Here is a 14,907-nt window from a genome sequence, read left to right as displayed (position 1 = left end):
TTACAAGCCCAATGAAAATTATTTCAGTAGTTTCACAGCCAGGTGGAAGATATTTTACACCAGATCAAGCATGCTTCCAGTGTCCTTAGAGATAGCTGTCCCTTTCTGATTACTATAGTTGAGTCACTCTCCAGGAAGGGGGAATGAACATGCAAGTTACTTATGACTGTCAATGACACACTCTCAGAAGCACCAGCAGCACCCCATGGTATTTCCAGGGCCTTTCCCCAAGGATATGCTGCTTTCACACCTCACAAAATGATTTAAATCTACGTATTTAAATAGTTAAGGTACTTTTCATAACCACCATATATTGTGGATCTGACAATGGCAGGGCTAAGTATATAAAAAGGAGGTCAATGGCCAAAGACTCTAAGTTCCAAAGTGATGCCACAAGGCAATTATATAGCTGTTCTTCTCTTTTTCTAAATAGGCCACAGCTGTTGTCTCATTAAAGGAGATGGTTTATGCAAAGTGAGGTAACATAGTGCCTAGCATGGTGTTCCATAAATGCTAAGGCCCTCTCTCCTTCTTCAATGGGGCTACTCATGTGTTTTTTACAAAGTGAACATTGAAAAACAACATGGAAGCTTTACCTGCTTAGGAAAAATAACTAAAGCTAGTTGAGAGACTATACCTGAAATTATAAGGACTGAAGTTGAAAGAGCCAGGTACTTGGTGAGCATGTGTGTTGTAATGGGACAGGGTTATCTCCAAATATAGTTACATTCTGAAATACTTGGGTTAAAGCTTCTACATATAAATCGGGGTGGGGAGGGTGGGAGCACAGTTCAGCCCGTAACAGACCCAAACTTTAATTTGTCAACACTACAGGTTGCATTTATAGTACAGTGACTGAATCTGTTTATCTAAATGTCACATATGCAAATGAAATAACATACTATGATGATCTGAATTTATTAAAAGGCATCTCCTCTTTTTTCTAGGAAACCCAAATCTATAAATTGTACACAAAGTGTGGTGAGTTACTTGGTAACATGCCAAAGCTGGCCCATGGCAGCAGGTAGACTACAAGGAACACCACGAAAAGATCCCTTTCCTAATCTTAGCCTCCTCACTGGCTTGCCACAAAACCCAAAATTCTATTTTATTCCTTCACTGGCATTTTATTTCCTCTGGAAATGTAAGCAATCTCCGGAAAAGTAATATATTAAGTGATCATCAGTCACTAACACCCTAGGGTAGAACAGCTAAGATTGCAGTCTTCAAATAACTAATTCCATTGGAATGGAATATTTTTTATTGCTGCTCTGCTATTGGAATGTTAATGCAGTCTCCTTTAACAGTAATTCTAGTCTAGGTCATTCACAATTTTTTTAAGATAATAAGACAAATAGCATGTATAAAAACACTTTCTCATCTAATAAAGAAACCTGAGAAGAGTAAGAGGAAGGTGGTGAAACTAGCATTTTTGAGCACCTGCTCTCCATCATACACTCTGTAAGGCACTGTAGCAATCAAATTATTCAGTCCTAAACATAATTCTGTATCGGAGTATTAACCCCATTTTACAGATGAGGAAATAGGCTCACATAAATTAATGTCACTGAACTTACTGATAGGTAAGGAAATTAAAACCCATGTCTGGTTCTGTGGCTTGGCTGTTGGGTACTCATGGGTCAAAATAGTGCTGAGTTTTAGTTTCATTTTTAAAATGAAAGTAATAATGGTACCTACTTTTAATAGCATAGTTATAAGGTTGAAATAAGTTAATCTGCATACATAAGTGTGGTAGAATGCAGAGAATTAACGTTTTGGATTCTGACAGTCTCAGAAGCCTTGAAGCCCTTTGTTTTTGCCCTCTTGGACACTTCTGCCATGTTAGAAAGTCTGAGGGGGACAATGAATGAGAAGAGACCATTGGGAGACACAGAGAGGCCCAGCTGACAAGCAGCACCTGGGCCCCGGCCACACAGTGCAGCCATGAGCGGGCTGACTGCAGCTGCCTGAGCAGATCCAGGTGAGACCAGCAGAACTTTACAGTCACCACCTACAGAATCATGAGAAATAAGACACTGCGTTTTAAAGCCCCAAAGTTTTGGAGTGGTTTGTTGTACAACAAATGACTATTTCAGTTATACTAAAACCATAGTTTACAATCCCAAATTAAAAGTTTAAGAATAAGATAAAAAGAACACATCATAATCCATACTTTAAAGTCCCCACCCCCAAAGATGTCCAAGTTTGAAAAAGTGATTTTTCTAATACATAGTTAAAGTAACCTTAGAATCTATGTAACTAATCATAGCCCGCAGGCTCTATTTGTCTGATGCAATCAACGCTTCGATAAGCCATGAGGAAAAACAATTATTTAGCTTAAACCCGGCTAAAGGAAGGGAAAAATTCTAAAGTACAGATAACCAAATGACCCTATGTCCTTTGTTTCCTGTGTCTTAAGAGAAACACATCAGCAGTCTCTCTCCTCCCCTACACCTTACATTTTCCTCTGTGGCATTTGGTTAAAGAATTTCTTTAGTTTATCATAGTAAATGTCAAGGCTTTCCTTCCAATTTTGACATGTAAACATTCTCTCATTTCTGCCTATTTATTACTTATTTCCAAACTGTTACCTACAGTCCTGACATTTCTCCTGAGATCAAGGCCCCTTTTTCCTAACTACCTAATGGAATAATCTCCTCATGGAGGTACCTTGGAGTCAGTTCAAAATTGAACTCATCGTTTGCTCCACACTTTCTCTTCCCCCTCTCTACTGTTAATAACTTTATCTTCTCTACACTACCAGACTAAGTCCTATTTAGGCATTGTTTCTTCTGGAGACCTTTCAAGAATCTCTGGGGCTAGGTTAGGTGCTAAGCCTTTCTTTAAATTTTAGCACTTATTTTGAAACATTATTGCAACTGTATATATTATTAAAATTGTAAATCTTGTGGACATTATTACCATTGTACTTCTCACCTTACCATTCATTCAACAAATATAACATGTAAGGTGGTGATCAATTATGCAGTAAAGAAAAATAAGGCAGGGTAAGAGGCTACATCCACCTAGTTGAAGGGGTACCCTTCCCTTGACAATTTGCAAGAAAAGAACAGTTCTGCACACAAGAAAAAAGTAATCTTCAACAGGGGGTGTGTGTGTGTGTGCATGTGCACAAACACGTGTGCAGGGAAGGAATCTGTAGGCATTTATAGATTTGATCCTGAGATGGAAAGCCATTGGAATGTTTTGAGCAAAGGCACGAAATGATCTGATTTATGTATTTGCATGACAATTTGGTTGCTGGATGGAGAATAAATGGTAGGGAGGCAAGGAAGAAAGCAGGGAGAACAGGAGGCTATGGCTATAATCTGCTGGCCCTCACCTGCAGGCAATTTTGCCTCCCAGGGTACATTTTAGCAACGTTTGGTGACATTTTTGGTTGTCACAGCTGTGGAAGAGGGGGTTGCTACTTGCGTCTAGCAGGTAGGGGCTAGGGATACTGCTAAAACATCCGATAATGTACAGAACAGCCTGCTCCCTCCAAAAGAATTAGTCCCCAAATGTCAATAGCATAGAGGTTGAGAAACTGTTATAATCTGTAATGGATGCCTGGATTCAGATGGTAGTGGTGAGAGATAGAGAAGTACTTAGATTCTGGATATATTTTAAAAGTAGAGCTGACCATATTTGCTGAGGGATTAAATGTATAATACGAAGAAAAAAAGGAATCAAAGATGATACCAAAGTTTCTCACTTGAGCAATCAGAATAATAAAGTGCCTCCTAGGGAGATGAGGAAGAATGTGGGAACACATCCTTTTGTTTTGTTTGGGGGTGAGCAGAAGTGACTAATAGGACTCAAACATTCAGTTTTGCACATTATTAAATTTAAAATTCTTTCTATATGGCATCAAGGGAATATACCAGGTGGGCAGATGGATTTATGAGTCTGAAGTTCAGGGGAGAGATGGGGGCTGGGGTTATAAACTTGGGAGTCTTAGCATCTACACAGTGTGTCAAGTTATAGGACAGGTAAAATTATCTAGGGATGAATGGACACTGAGAAGGGCTCTGAGCTCTGAGCCGTTCCAATGTTTAAAGTAGGAGACATACTGAAAAGGTAAAGGTGAAGACCTGAGGTAGGAGGAGAACCTACAGCAAGAATGAGTGATAAATGATATCTGGAAGGGAATATTTTCTCCCAACTTCTTGTTTTACATACTCAAACATACAGAAAAGCTTATAGTATGACAACCCCCCTCCTTATATTTACCACAGAGATTCAACACTTAACACTACGATAGTTATTTTTCCTATATGTACATATGCATACATACAGACACACATGCATATTGAAGGTAACTTTACCTCTAAATACACTTCAGATACATATATCCTAAAAAGAAAAAAAAGCAAAAAAAAAAAAAAAAGCCATTCTCCTAAATAACAGTAACAACCATTGACACACCTAGGAAAATAAAAAAATATATCCCCAAATATATTTTTATAGCTAGGCATATTCAAATTCCCTAATATGCGTTTTATAGCAGTTTTTTCAAATCAGGTTTTAATCAAAGTCTTTGCATTGCATTTAGTTACCACATTTCTTTGGTCTCTATTAATGACATTTTGAAAAGACCTGTCTTATAGAATAGATTTGACTAATTCTGTCATGCCATTTAACTTGTTCTGTCCTAGGAAGAAAGTTTTTGAAGGTAGTAAATATATTTATTATTCCTGGCACAATATCTCAAAATTAACACTTCCTAACTTTCCTATATCTCTCTCTACCCATTAACTTTCAGAAAATAATTTATTCCAAGATTTTTTTCATTTACTGTCAACTGAACAACTTTCAGGGTTTAAATACTCCATATTCAGAAAAAATATGCTACCACCTCTCATTTACTCTAAGAATTCATGGGAGATCTCATCTGAAGCTAATCAGTACCTAAACCAAAAATCATTACATTTGTGAAGTAAAATGAATTATCTGAAATTTCTTTCCTGACTAGCAAAATAGTGCCTCTTAATACTTAGAGGGGAAAGCTGCTGTCAAATACGCCTACATGACTGAAAATTGTAACAGCCAAATGAGCCCACTGATCTGGTGATAGGTCATAAGCTCTATATGCTCTTCTGTCTGTGCAGTTAACAGCTTAAATACACATAAATTTTTTGCTTATTACAGCTTCTACAACTGGTCTCTAATGTATAAATTCCTTAAACAACTTAATGAACATTCTTTAGCAACTTAAAATGCAAACTGGCCCAACAATATTTATGGCTAGAATTCCAAAGAACATTGAGGCAATGCCAGTTAAAACATTTTCTGTCATAATCTTCAAATTACTGTCTTTTCCACTGTTCGAAATAGTAAAAATAGAATTCTTTTTATACAAATGAATCTTATATTCTTTAATTCAATGAACATTTCAAGTTCCCTCTAACTTACATTGCTATTTTTTTTGCTATCTTACAAAGCCTAAAATTATTTAGTATATGAAATCTAAAGTACAATGAAATAAATGAATTCTTCATATTTATGAGTTCAAAATGAAATAAATGACTGAAATAGTGAAATAAAAGGGTTCATCTCATATGATGAAATAAATGAGTAAAATAAAATGATTATTATAATTTAAAAGTTTCTATTAAAGTATAGTTGGCAAACAATATTCTATTAGTTTCAGGTGTCCAACCTAGTGATTCTACATTTATATGCCTTAGATGTGATCAGCATGATAAGTCCAGTAACCATCTGTCACTGTACAAAGTTGCTACAATATTATTGATGATATTCCCTGCGCTGGAAACAATGTAAGTGTCCATCAATAGATGAATGGATAAACGTGGTATAAATACAACAAATATTACTCAGCAATAAAAAATAAAATCTTGCCATTTCCAACAACATGGATGGACCTAGTAGGTATTATGCTAAGTGAAAAAAGTCACACAGAAAAAGACAAATACCATGTGATTTCACTTATTTTTGAAATCTAAAAAAACAAACGTTACTTATTTTTGATCATTTTTATTTCATTTACTTGGACTTCTTTAGGTCTCTGGCATTAGAATTTTAATCAAACCACTGACGCTTACTTGAGTGATGATTTTTCATCTCCTTTGGGCCTATGGACTATCACTGCAGTGAGGTAAACGACCTTCACTGCTATCTAGTCCACCTAATCCTGATTACCACTGCAAAAAATCCTCACTTGAATAAACCAGATGCTGGAAATCAGACTTGATGAAGCACCTCCCAGGAGATCAGAAGTAAATTATTAATTTGTGCTAAAATCAAAATTGTATCTATCACCACTTTAGTATAAGGTGCCTGTATATAACCTGAACTTTCACAGACTATCTGGAAGACATGCAAACCAAAAGCAGTCCTGATCATACTATGTAAATTTCTGATTTAGACACAGAGCTAGATAGGAAGGAGGGAGCACTGGTAAAAATCATCCTCTCAACTTATTTTCCAGCTAGGAAATTATACAATAGATATAGAAAAATGCAATTATTTCACAGAACTACCATTAACATTTTAATAATTTTAATGGGATACTAAACATTATTATTTGAAGCAATGTGAGGTAACAAAAATCAAACCAACTTGTTATATAATTGTGGTAGCAGATCCATGATGGTCTCCAATGAGCACTGTCTCCTGGTATTCATCCCTTGTGTAGGTCCCTCCCACATTAGGTCAGGGTGGGTCTGTACAACAGAGTGATATGTCACTTCTGAGGCTAGAATAAAAGACACTGTGGTCTCTGCCCCTCTCAGATCACTTGCTCTGGTGGAAAGCCAGCTGCCATGCTGTGAGGTCACTTAAGCAGCCCTCAGATGAGACACCCTGAATTGGAAATACCCAGCTAAGCCATTCCCAGATTCCTGACCATCAGAAACTGTGTGAAATAATAAGTGTTTGTGTTTTAAGCTGTTTGGAAGCAATTTCTTATATAGTAAATGACAATACAATTATATATACTAATTTAGCTAAAGGTATAACTTTAGAACTTCTCATTTAGGTATTAATATTCACAGCATGTTGATACAATGCAAGCAAGGTATTAAAAAATCCACTAACAAATAACTACTCAGTACCTTCGAGAGCAAGAAAGCTCTTTCATACGCCACATGAAACTTCTTTAAAGTAATATTCATTGCTGATCTCACTAACTCCTTCCTCGAGTAGAAGGAAGTAAATGGTCTGATAAGTTTGAGAGAAGAAATTCTGAGGCTCAGCCACTTCCGCTCTCATTTCCATTTGGGATTTATCCACCTGAAGAGAGCCATTTGTTCTGGTCTGCTCTATGACACACAGTAAATGTAGCGCGACAAGCTCTATTCTGGTAGAAAGATAAACTTAAGGTTTACATCTGCCTAATTTTGGAGTGTAATACAAGTAAGCTCATTGTGGAAGCAAACCTTAGCCACATTTCCCAAACAACTTTCTCAGTAATTAAACTCACATTTGAATCTTTATCTATGTGACTTCTGCATCTTATTTCTTAACTGGATCCAAACTTCAGCAGGAAAAAAAAAGGACATTACTTATCCTTTAACCTCTAAACTAAGTACAAAATAAAGTACTATGAGTGGTATTTTGCACCCTTTGTGGGGTGCAAACTAAAACACCTGAAGGGTTATATAATAATGTAAAAACTACCTAACAAATATAAACTATAAGCAGCAAATAATTATTAACAAATAGATGAAAAATTATGATCACTAGTGATCATAATTATGATCACCAGAGCATCAGAAAACCTGAAGGAGAAAGGTAAAAACACTGATGCCTAGACTCTATGTTAAACCCACAGAACCACGAATAGGACCCAAGCAATTACATTTTTAGTATGTTTACAATATAATGTTGATCCATACTAATTTAAGAACCCAAGGTATACACGGTGAGTGCAATGACTTCAGAAAAAGGAGACTGATATGAACTAGCAAAGGAAAGATAAAAGCAGACAGAACTTGAAGTAAACTTTAAAGGACAGGTAGGGTTTAGATGAGATGGAAGAGGGTCGGGGAAACCAACAATTGCTGAGGGCTTATTAACTGCCAGACACTGTTCTACATATAACATCATTTAAGATAATTTCATTTCATATATGGAAAAATTGAGGCTCAGATAGATTAAATAATTGGCCTGAGCTCACAAAACTGGTTAAATGACAGGATGGGATTAGTAAATATTCTCATTTTATAGATGAAATCGAGCCTCGGGGAGGTTAAATATTTTGTCGGGAGTAACAATATTGGAAAATGGCAGAACTGTGATCAGTGAGTGGCCAAGTTGAAATCAGGTCTGTGAATATAAAGCCTATGCTGCTGCTGCTTCTTAATAAGAGGGAAAGGAGAAGGTCTATACTGCTTAGGAAATTACACAAAGGTAGAAAAACAAAAGTGAACTTAGAAAAGTCAAACTGGACCATCCAAAAAACAGTCTACATTTTAACCTGTGTGTGACACAGCCTGAGAATCAAACATTAAAGACCACCAGTCACTTAAAAATCACTTTTTTAAAAATGTTTTTAAAAATCACTCAACTTTTTGTCTTAATTCATTAGTTTACTAAATAATTACTAATTGAAATTAGCAATCAGTTAGAATCCAATTATTAGATTGAACCAATGACTTAGCAACTAGTTGGAAAGCACCAACCTAGTCAAAACAGTCAGGATGGTTTTCTGGTTAGTTTCAATTTTAGAAGTGTAATGTTTAAGGCCAGAGTAATTTTATTTAGAACTGAAATTTTAAAAGATTGCTTTATGACAATGCTTTGTAAGACTTCTTTGTGGTCAATATTACTATTTTAAGGACTTTTTAAAAAGGGAAGCCAAACATTTATTCCTTTCTATTCTGCATGTAGAGACTTCAGTTCTATTTTTCTATCTTTAAGACAAAAGTCAAAATTCAACTCCATGAGTTCCCCTCTGTAATTAAAATTAATAATTTCTTCATTAATGCTAAAGAGCATTGCTTGCACAACTCTATTTAGCATTTATTTCATTTTGCCTTATATGAAAGCTATCTGTTTACAAATGTTTCTACTTTTCTTTAGGGATAGGATTATTCATTATTCACCTTTGTATTTACCCAGCATTTAGCATACTGTCTTGCACATTCACAAATAAGTTAATATTTTTCTCAACAAGATGAGCACATAAGTTACATACACACCTTCCACTCAACCAACCATGAAGTAACAAATATAAGTACATGGGGTAATATACTGTTGAAAATCTTTCATTTTAAAAGTTTGGTCAGCCACATAAATTGGACCACCAAGAACATTCATTAACAAATATGTACTATGTACCAGGCAATGCATACATAATGGTGAACAAGACAGATGTAGTCCTTGAGCTCAGAGAGCTCGCAACCTAGTAGGGAGACAGAAAATAACAAATATATATGTATATATATATATAGGAAAAGAAAAAACAAAGCAGAAGAAAACAAAAAGCAGGTGGTAATAAGGAACTAGAGTGGGAGTGGAGGGCAGAGGGATGCTCATATAGAGTGGACAGACTGACAAGCCAGTATGGTTAAGGACCCAAAAGTGTGTTGGGAGCCTCAGGTGCTTTAATGCCAGCTTCAAGGGAATAGTTACTACAGTACATTCTCTATTCTATCACTTCTTTTCTGATGGTTTAGATTTTCCTGGCTAAGTTCAGCGATGGCATGAACTCCAGGGAATAAAAGACTATCCATTTCCAAGTAATTCTAATTTCCTTCCAGTCCTTATGACTGATAAAACTCCTCTGGAAGTGACAACTATGTCCTGATTAGGAGTGTTTCTCCATTCCAGTTTTAATTTTATTGTTTTGGAGCCCTCCTGATTGCTAATTAACATGTGTGAATACTTCAATAATTACTTATAGAATGTTATTTTGTCACCAGAAGAAAGCACTGCTGCTTTCTGAACTCGATTGCTTTAAGGCTAGAGCTTAAGCGGAGTAAATACATCTAAAGCAGTCCCTAATCATTGGGCATTCTCAGATCTACTGCTGGAGCCACATGTTAAATGATGAGAGCATTTGATATACTGGAAAAAGTCCTGGATTAGAAATTATAGGTAGATTCTAGTTCCAGATCTGCCACTAGTCATGCAAATCTGGGTAAATTGTTTACTTCTTTTAGGCTTAGTTTTCTTATTGGTAAAGGGGGAATACATAGGAATTACATCTTACACAAATTCAACTACAGGTATACGTGCTTGGCAAAAAATCAAAAAGAAAAATATCAATTTAAGTAGCATTCAATGAGCATATGCCATGAAGTGAGCATGAGCTGGCAAGTGCAAACCTGTTGTTACATCAATCAGTCTCAGTTCTTACATGCTCCTCATTGAAAGTCTTGCTGTGCTATATGATTTGAGTGTTTAAATATCAATGTATTTGTTTGCTTAGGACAAGGTGCCTAAACATATACACTTGCTTCATCTAAGGCTTAAATAAAGAGATAGCCGTTCAGGTGATATGTTTACTTTAGAAACACGTAGGGTGTTGACTCCACTATACCATTTTATTATACTGGCATAGGGAACACGTACATCAAAGTTGATATAACCCTAAAAACACATTGTTGAGACCCTGATTTACCAATTTATGTTACTGGTTATTAAATAACATTTTATCATTTATGTCTCTATCCCAACTGAGCTATGCCACTGTTTTGGGGACAAACATATACACATATGTGGAAAGTGATGATTGTACAGTTATTCATTGCACAATACTTTTAAAAAGGATCAGACACATCTGTAAGACTTTAAACAAAAATAAAAATTATAAAAAGTTAAAAAAAATAAATAAATAAAATAAAATGGATCAGAAAAAAAATTAAATGTCTAAAAAAGGATGATGAAATGATACATATATAATGGAATATTATGCAGCCATAAAAATGAAGAAACATATAATGATATAGAACTTCTAAAACCAGTGAAAAATTAAACTATGCACAGTATGTACCATTTATGTAAAAAAGGGGGGGGATAAAAAAATGTATAGTACTTATTTGCATAAATTTTTTTAAAAAAACCACATAAACTGTTGGCATTAGTTGCTCCTTACACAAGGAACTGGATGGTTGAGGAACAAGTGTGGAAGGAAGACCTTTTTTTTCCCTCATCCGAGGATGTTTTTTCCATTGCTTTTCAGAGTGGAAGGGGTGGGGGGAAGAAAGAGAAAGAGCTAGAGCAAGCAAGCGAGAGAGCACGCAAGTGACGGGGGGGGGGGGGGGGGGACGGGGACACGGGACACACGGACGGAGGGAGGGAGGGAGGGGGCGCACCTATGTGAGAGAGGCATCTATGTGAGAGACACACATGGATCAGTTGCCTCCTGTATGCACCCTGACCAGTGCTGGGGATCGAGCCTGCAACGGAGGTACATGCTCGTGGCCGGAATTAAATCTGGGACCCTTCAGTCCGTGGGCCAATGCTCTAACCACTGAGCCAAACTGGCTAGGACAGGAAGACTTTTAACTGCATATCTTTTCTACGTTTTGAATTTTGAACCATGTGAATGTATTACCTAATCTAAAAGGAAACACAAAGTTTAGATTAGCAAGAAAGTAGTTTGAGATGAAACAGGATCATGTTCTTAATGGAAAACATTTATAAAAAGTAGGTATAGTTCTAAGGGTAAATGCCTGTAGGTAGAATGTTGGGATTATATGTAAGGTACCTTCCTTAAGAGACCCATCTATTTCAAGCTTCTCATAGATCTGTAAACCGATGCCTTGAAAATTAAGTGATTTGTATAAGGTCACATAGCAGAAGTGTTAGGATTAAAAATCAGATATTCCAGTATCTACTCTAGGACTCTTCTTTATCATACCATCTTCTCATTTTGCGTGGGCAAAACAGGGCCAGGTAAGTTTAGGCTAAATAAGGTTGTAATGTTTATCTAAATTTTAGAGCCTAAAGTACAAAATAATCTTAAACCTTTGGATTACCAATTTCTTGTGTGCTTTCCACATGACTACACTAATAGGCTGTGCACATCTCTATGAACAAACATATTACAGAATGATAAATGTACTTTTTTCTATCCTTCTTACACAAGTGAATTCACTGAGGTAAAGAACTGAACTATATTATGCGATTTTAATTTTTTAAATATACAAATGCCTAGCACAACTGTATTGCCCAAAATATTAATATATGTTTGCACTCCTTAACCAAAACCCCAGGGATGGATATGTTTTAGAAGTAATAATTTCTTGGAACTTTAACAACGTTATAAGGTACACAAACCATTATGCAAAACCTAACATACCAGTCAGTGGCCATGGGCCAAGCCATATAAATCAAACACAGTATTTCTTCAATAAATCATAAGTGATAAATAAAGACTATATATCACTTCTTCTTAGTTCAGGTCATATTTTGCTACCAAATGAATTTTGCCTCCAAGTTTAAAAGGTTTTTGGTTTTTCAAAGCCTTCTGATGTTGGAATCAGGTAAGAGATTATAGACTGTACTCACAAAGATGCTGCTAGAAAATACGGTCACTTCAATCCTCATCTTTTTGATGAGACCAGAACAAGAAGGCAGTTTTTACACTTCCAGGTTTGGCCAAAGGCTTGTTCGCCATTAAGGAATCCAACCTAGCAGAGGGGTAAAAGCTGGCATCATCAGAAAAATGAAAAAACAAAATCCTAATTGTAAAACACTGTATTCCTATTATAGCTACTCATTGGTTATTAATTTAATAAAAACTCCCTTTGATTAGATGTTAGTTTTTAAATGTAAATAGATAAATAAAACTCTGTTCCACATTGCTGAAAGCAGATAGAGGCAATGAACTTTAACCCTACTGGAAGGTAACCGGGTTCTTTTGGGGACCAGCGTAGTTCACAGAAAGTGGCATTCTAAATACACACATAAAGAATAAGCAGAAATGTACAGTTTTTTGAACATGATATCATTCTTCTAACATTAATGAAAGAAGAATTTTGTAGTTAACTTCTCCTGATTGACTTTTCTATATTAATATCTTTGCTTCTATCTTATAAAGCCTTATATGACTTTTTCTACCTTTTACAAGGGGGAAAGCTCTGGAACATATACTAAAATCCCTTCAATTTTTTTTACAACCCAAGCTCCACTTCCATTTTGTTATGATTACATATTTTTACCTGGAAAAAATAAACCAAATTTGCACTAAAAGACTACAAATCAACTTTGCAGACAACAATGTTTGACTGATATAATTCAGTTTGGGAATGTTGATTTTTCAATCTTACAGTTTTAGCTACTTTTCAAACCAATTATTTTGTTCGATTTATTAAGTTCATGTTCAGCAAGTGTAATCACAAAAAATGGTAACAGCAATGTTTAACAAGAAAAACTCTTGAGTTTCAGCTACTATTTCAGGAGGAAATACTACGTTCTCATATTTTCATCATATTTCATTAAAAAAACCTAACTAGTGAGAATAAAAAATATATCAGCACATTAATAATCTTGTACAACAAAAAAGGTAAACAAAAACTAACGAGGCTATATTTCAGTCTGGAGAAAAGCAAAACAACAAACTCCCTGCTGGATTTCTTGACTATTTGCATTCAGAAGAACCCAAAACTAAAATCCTTTTTACTTAAGAACTTCTTAGTACACAGGACTTGTTTTCCTCTGTACTACCCTACCAAAATGATCAGCATTATTCCACAATATGATCATTCAGTTTGAGACCACTGAAAAAACAACAGTCCAAATTGCTAATGGTTTACCTGCAAATAACTGGTTAGAAACTACGTATTGTTATTTTAGGACTAGAACCAATCGAACCAAAGGACTACGCTGCCCCCAAGATCCAGAATGCAGATTACGAAATAGCACACGCGGTCACGGTGTCCCTTAAACCACATGACCTTCCTAGGAAAGCAGAGCCTTAAACTTACAAACTAAATGAGAACTCCCCCTTTCTCTTAAAACAAGGTAGGAGCCACAAGTCGCGGCAGGGGCAGATTGGAGGCTGACTAGTTAGTACCGGCCATGAACAGAGTCCCTGTGCTTTGGCTACTGCCCTTACCGTTAGATCTGGGAGGGAGGGAAGGAGGAGAAACACCCCAGAATCCGGGCAGAAAAGCCTCTGGCCTCGAAGATGAGGTTTGGGGTGATAGGGAGGGGCAGCTCCGTGTGTGGTGACCCTTCGTGAACACGCACTCGGGCAGCTCGACTCTCACTGAGGCTTTAGGTCGGTGGCCTATGGAGGCCTCGCGCGGCCCACAGTCGCCGAGAAGGTGGCGCCGCGGCGACGCAACAGCCGACAGCCTCCATGGCACCCTTCGCCGGCTCGGGAGCCGGCCCCTTGCCCGCCCACCAGGTCACTCGAGGGCGCGTCAGCTTCCAACTCGGGGTCGCGCGGGCCAGACAGCAGCAAGACACGTGCCAGTCTCTTTCCTCAGCGTAATCCCTCCGCTGCCGGCCGCGAACTCGTTTTAATCACGCCCCACCCCCGCTGGCGTCACCTACGCCACTGGAGCGCTTTCCAGCAGCTTCCAGAACCGTCACCTCCCCCAACCCAGCCATTCTCAGGAGGGCGGCTCTACAGCCCCCGGCTCCGCCCCTAGTCGTCGTCGAGGACGAAACTGCGGCTGCGGCAGCCAGGCGGACGGCCACGCCTCTGCGGAGGCCTGAGCGGAAGTGCTCCCACCCTCGCCTTCCGCCTCGCTCACGGACGTAATCCTTTCGGGCCCAGCGCGGATAAGGAAGGGGAACTCTTTTGCGGCGGACCGAAACCGGAAACTGCTTTCCTAGCGGGGAGGTCGGTGGGGGAGGCAGGCTGAGGTTGAACGTGGGGTGGACGTTGCACCGTGCAGTGGAAGAGGAATTCAGATCGAACCTGTGCGAAAAAGAGTGCCCGCTGAAGGTAAGGGAGAAGTAGTGTCTTTCAGCTCCCGAAATAGG

The 14,907-nt window shown here is 37.6% G+C and overlaps 1 protein-coding gene and 1 long non-coding RNA gene across 5 annotated transcripts in view; one reads left to right on the top strand and one right to left on the bottom strand.

Annotated features, from left to right (window-relative positions):
- LOC308553664 overlaps positions 1 to 14,578 on the bottom strand; it is a 107,353-nt gene extending 92,775 nt beyond the window's left edge. The window contains exons 1-2 of the long non-coding RNA XR_013998265.1: positions 14,030 to 14,578; positions 12,481 to 12,602 (exon numbers count right to left, since the gene is read on the bottom strand). This is a non-coding gene — a long non-coding RNA (uncharacterized lncRNA). The remainder of the gene's footprint in view (positions 1 to 12,480; positions 12,603 to 14,029) is intronic.
- A 151-nt stretch (positions 14,579 to 14,729) lies between these two features.
- The window catches only part of USPL1 (ubiquitin specific peptidase like 1), a 31,576-nt gene continuing 31,398 nt past the window's right edge, over positions 14,730 to 14,907 (top strand). For 2 of the 4 annotated variants that reach the window (XM_081130111.1, XM_081130109.1), the window contains exon 1: positions 14,730 to 14,869. The gene's annotated coding sequence lies outside the window, so the exon portion shown is untranslated. The remainder of the gene's footprint in view (positions 14,870 to 14,907) is intronic. The other 2 variants (XM_081130112.1, XM_081130110.1) reach the window with 2 other exon arrangements.

This window comes from Miniopterus schreibersii (genome assembly GCF_964146895.1).
Source record: "Miniopterus schreibersii genome assembly, chromosome: 2".
Taxonomy (NCBI): Eukaryota; Metazoa; Chordata; class Mammalia; order Chiroptera; family Miniopteridae; genus Miniopterus; species Miniopterus schreibersii.
This window is presented reverse-complemented; position numbering and strand designations above follow the sequence as displayed.